Below are 5,601 nucleotides of genomic sequence, written 5' to 3'. Positions count from 1 at the left end.
TTGCAAATTTAAATATACATAAACTAAAAGCAAAAAATTATTAAAATAAAAACTTAATTTATATGTAAAAGTCAACTGAATATCATGTGGAAAACTAAGCTTATGAATGCGTTACACGCAAGAGCTTTTGCTTATAGTCAGGTGTATTTAGAACCCTATTAAAAAATTTTAACAGGAAATACATGCGTACCCTTATAAAAAGAGTTAAAATACCGTCTGTTTTGCAGTTTTGACAGCAAACATATGGACGTATATTTTTTAATTTTTGGTATAAAAATTGTGCTATACCTACTTTTTGGTAACTGCTATTAAAGTGTTTGCAAAATTTTAACTACTTTTTGTTAAATATTTGCGCAGTAAATTTTGTATGATTTGGCGCAACGAAATTTTATATTACTCTCAAAAAATCAAAACCAAAAAACAAAACCACACTCTTTCTTACACTCTTCATGGTAAACTTTTTGAAATATTTCGTTCTCAAAAGTACTCGAAGCATCGGAAAAAGGTGAAAAGGTGAAAAATTTCAGGGATTTCAGCTGGTGTTAGTGCACTTTTCACTAACACTTTCAAGAGCTCTACGGCAAATTGTTGTTGTGCGAAAAAACAAATTTTAGTTCACAATGGAGTTGCCGTTCTTGTAAGGTATTCTTTGTTGTAAGGTATTCTTTGTTCCAGATGACTGAAATTTTGCAACATATTTCCAGTAAACATTCACAATAGACCGATTTTTGAATTTGGTTGCACTGAAACTTAAGACGTTAAATTTTTTGTGAGTAAAACCTAACTCTGTGAGTTTTGTTTTTGCTTTTCATGTTAATTTTTAAGCGACACGTGTTCTGATAGAGCAAAAAAAAAATTGTCCAAACTTTAAGCACTTAAAAATATTATCGATATAAATGCTTTGCGGTTCGTTCTGAACCATATCCACGTTCTAAAGGTCCCGGGAAATTGTAGGATAATTATTAAAATTTTGAATATTACAAGTTTTTTATGTATATGAAGTTGGTGTGACCCTTTATTTTTACTTTTTTGGCGCAAAACTAAATTTTTTTGCTTCCAAATTCAAAAAGTAAAAAAAGTATATTTGGATGATATTAACGTCTTAATAATTTTAAAGGCTGTCTGCACTTACTTCTTTTTTTGCCCACAACAAACCGCTATTTGGTTTTGGTGTTATAAAGCACAATTTCTCAGGTGCCTCTGATACGATCATGGTTTTTACAGCTTCGTTTATTACCCACGATTAGTGTCTCTCGAATAAATCATTCCATCGCAGACACTGCCTTCCTCTACGTTTTTTTCTCCAACTTTAAACCTAAGTTTTTGCTAGAGTGTCGACAAAACTCGTATAGCTTTGTAACGACACTGATTTTTTAGTTTCGTTATAATTTATGCTGGGGTATCCTCAGTCTCTTTCAAGGGGTCGGTACGATAAATTTATAATCGCGGAAACAGGACTTCTCAAAATAAAAGTAATGCGGTTAAATTTTAAATGTAGATTTATTCCAAATTTTATTAATTCAATAAAATAGTATTCGAAAAATAAGGAATTTAGTTAAATGTAGTCAAATAAATTTGAGGTTAATACTGTGTTTAAATTAATGAAATAGGATTTTAAATAAAATAAGTAGATAAAGCGTGATTATATGCACTGGTAATGATCTCCTGGTATTCTACTGCAACTGGAGTTGGTTCCTTTGTATGATTGCTTGCTCAATGCGTACGGACTATATTCTTTGGGGTGCTCGGTGAACTCAAGCCGAGTTTCCGTGGTAGTATGATAACTTACTCACTGCGTACCTGTTTGGGAAAGAAGGGTTAGTGGATAAAAAAAAATATATTTATTTGTTTGTTTTTTACTGCGACATCTTATAGAATTTATTATTTTTGGTTGAACTTAATGCAATTTAACTCTTTTGCACAAAAGCTTCCTTGTGCATCCTTTTGCAGCGAATTGCTTTCTGACGTTTTTGACGTTTGCAAATGTTTGTTTACATTTTTACTTTTTTACATGTGCGCGTTTTTTAAATTGAATAAAATTTAATAAAATAAATAAAGTTAGTTAAAGAAATTGGAGTTTAATAATTAATGTAATAAAATTATTTATATAAACGAAATTTACTTTTGTTTAAATAACTCCAAGTGACGCGCGTGAAGTAGTAGTGCAAAGGTATTTATAATTTTTCCCAATTTTGCTAAATGATAATTATATTTAATAAATTCATTTATAAGAATGTCCAACTATTGAAGTATGCTGTGGACGAGTGTGCTGGGAAATGATTCCAGGTAAGTATTTATTTATTATCTCGATGTTAATTTTAATACACTTTATTTCTTGCAGATGATTCACCAACAACAATAAAGCCATTGTATGTAAGTTGGAAATTTGTACAAAATTTCCATCCTTACAGCTTCTAGTTTATTCAGAAGTGGTGATGAACTCTTCACAGAGATTCAAAGATCTTAAGAACTTTTTGCTCGAAAACTCCCAGTACTGCTTCATCATACAATGATCGTGTTCATACTTCTGTACTATACAAAAGAAAAAATAGGATAAACGACCTAATGAGAATATTGATTAAGTTGTATTGTATGTAAATAGAGCACTACATTCCAATCGCCTTTTGTGCCCATAGTAGCACATATTGGGAATGTTAATTCTTCATCTGATCTCTATGTTAATATCGTTGTTGTTAGTCTAAAAATTATGTAATTGATTAAAAAATTGTATTACATAAAATTATAAATTGATAATTGAAAGTAGGAGGCAGAATCATGGATTATTGTTTTTGGAGATAACTACAAAATTTCGTGGTTTATTATCGGATAACTGGATATACGTATGTACCATCAAATTACCATTATTGCAAAATAATATAAATAATAAACATACATTTTTCATTGTTCGTTTGAATAATGTATTTCATGGTGCAAATCAATGCATTACACAATTTGTGCGATGTGATCCTCAATAACACAAATAATAACATATTTTTTTGAAGATTTTCCATTTATTTGAGTTCATATACAAGTATATTTAATACTTTTTTGTTTCGAAATATTTAGTTTCTAACTTATAATTAAAAGTAGATGAACGCGTTGTGAGTGAACCTAATTAAAATTCTCAGACATGATTTAGACTTAAATTTATCTACAATTTTATTTTGCTTATTTAAACTACAATTGATGATAATAATTTCATTTATATAATTATTTATAATATTTATTTACTACTTTTTCAATTCAGATTTGTTCTACTTGAATGGAACAAGTTGTATAATTTTAAACTAAAAATATTTCTATATAAAATCTTGTATTCACCTTAAAATAAATTAGTTTTACATTTAGGTCATAAATTTTTGTTCAATACACATACATACATACATATCTAAATCAGTCAGTTTAGTTAAAAATTTCATTAAACAATTATAATTTCATTTATAAATTATTACTATAATGAATTTTTAAAAAACTTTTACTTAACTTTTTTGCTATATTTTTAGTTTAGAGTAGAACATAAATATGGCTTAAATAACTTATAATTAATAAATTGTTTATATAAAAATAAAATTATACAAAGTAGATATGCGCTCCAAAGAAACCGATTGTATCGGCTTTCAGTTTGTTATTAAATAATTTATTAATTATTTATATTTAAATAAAAAGTGTTAAAAGCATTTACTTCATTTAATTAATAACTTATAACAAGTTAATAATAAATTGTAGTTTTATTAATTCATTTGTTTAAGTATAAAAAAACTAAAGCTAAAGCTAAATTGTAGCTGCATTCTGTGTTGGGTTTTCGTTTAGTTATAAAAATAAATATATACATTTTTAAAATTTAGCACATAAAATAATGAGATTTCGTAAACATTCATGAACACATACAAACATACTTCAGATGATTTTTTGATATTATGTCATAATTTTGGAAGGTTTTTAAAGACATTTTGGACCCAAATGACGAATGTTCTTTAAAACAAATACATATTCAAATTGAAATAATTAAAGAAAATATTTGATTGTGTTTCACATCAAAACTGAAGCAATAAATTAATAAATTTTCAAATCAAAATACATTATTAATTATTATTAATTGAATTTTGTGACACTCATATACACATGTTCAGTGCAAAAGCTTTCATCACATGTTACAGATATTTGCATTTACGCATAAAAGAATTACCATTAATTTCTTAAATAAATTAATTAACATTTTTAATTGCAGTTTTTCATTAAAAAGATTTTCGCACAGAGTCAAACTCAAAAATAAAGTTTGGCTTTCTTTAAAAAATTGAATAAATTTAATTAAATTAAATTAAATGAAAATGTATATAAAAAACAAGTACATAAAATTGTATATAAAACAGTTCAGTCAACATTCACACTACACAAAAACATAATTAGATTAATAATTAATTGCGCTAATTTAATTCTAAAAATATTTTAAATTAAAACAAAAATCATCGTAGCTTAGCCCTCTTAATTTTAAAGTTTTTTGCATTGTCAAAAAATTAAAAAAAAACGGCAGTAACCTTCACTGGCACTCACAAACACATTAAAACTTGTATAGGTTTGTGTGTGCGTGTTTACTAACGTATGTCTAGTCTAAAACAATTTTGTTCTTATCTTAATAAATCCATGGAATTTTGGTTTTACGTGTTCCTTAAAACTCTGTTGATTGTCAGACAAATGAGGAGAAGCCAGGCAATGGTGCTCTCGATCTGGCCATATTATTGACAATGATTTGACCGCCATTGAGACTCATCACTGCACTACCCTCCGGTTCGGAGTCTGTGTAACTTGAATAATTTCGCACTGGCTTCGTTTTCTTCCAGGATTGACGCAGCGAGTCGTTGACATTTGCGTAGTGATTGACAAAAGAATGTGGATCCGACCGCACACTCTCGTTTTCGCTTTCCGAATGCTGAAATTGTATAAGGAGATGATGATCACATTTTTTAAAAAAAAATTATTTGTGAGGATCTTACATTTAATGTGTTAAATATATTAATTCTAAGCTGTAATAATTGAGCAGGCTAGAACAAATATTTTATATTAAATTGATATATAAATAGAAAAACAATTGTTATATATCAAAATTTAAAATTTTTGTGTTGTGTGGTGTTTATGCTCTTAAGAAAGGTAAGAATATGTCATTTCTATTGGAAGTGAATGATAAAATCCTACACATAAAATCTGCAATGAAATTTCTTCAATAATCAGATACTTTTGTTGTTTCTTGTGAATAGCAATAACATATGTAAATAGCATGGGCTAACATTCCAATACAATTTTCAAATTTTATATATTGAGCAATTATATCTTTAAAGTATGAAGAAGACTTGATTGTGTCTTAATTGAAGAACAACTAATTTATATGATAGATTTGGCGACAGATTTGTAATGATACATATATGGATGTATTATATATTTAATATAGTATTGTTAATATAATAAATGTTAATCTAAGGAATATGTACAAAGGACAGATACCTTTATTAGTATCAATCAAGACATGTAAAATAATATTAAGTATATACCTAAATGCATGTCACTGTTATCTGTTTCGGTATATTAAGCAGAAATAATTTTAATTTT

At 27.4% G+C, this 5,601-nt stretch overlaps 2 long non-coding RNA genes across 2 annotated transcripts; one reads left to right on the top strand and one right to left on the bottom strand.

The window, feature by feature from the left end:
* Positions 1 to 2,083: 2,083 nt before the first annotated feature.
* LOC119668023 lies at positions 2,084 to 2,951 on the top strand. The gene is made up of 3 exons (XR_005251455.1): positions 2,084 to 2,170; positions 2,233 to 2,286; positions 2,342 to 2,951. It is a non-coding gene; the product is annotated as an uncharacterized LOC119668023 (long non-coding RNA).
* A 1,378-nt stretch (positions 2,952 to 4,329) lies between these two features.
* LOC119668022 lies at positions 4,330 to 5,049 on the bottom strand. Its single transcript, XR_005251454.1, has 2 exons — positions 4,992 to 5,049; positions 4,330 to 4,927 (listed from the first exon to the last, which is right to left on the bottom strand). It is a non-coding gene; the product is annotated as an uncharacterized LOC119668022 (long non-coding RNA).
* Positions 5,050 to 5,601: the final 552 nt, after the last annotated feature.

This window comes from Teleopsis dalmanni, chromosome 1 (assembly GCF_002237135.1).
Source record: "Teleopsis dalmanni isolate 2A chromosome 1, ASM223713v2, whole genome shotgun sequence".
NCBI lineage: Eukaryota > Metazoa > Arthropoda > Insecta > Diptera > Diopsidae > Teleopsis > Teleopsis dalmanni.
The sequence above is the reverse complement of the archived record's forward strand: the minus strand, read 5'-3'. Positions and strand labels throughout refer to the sequence as shown.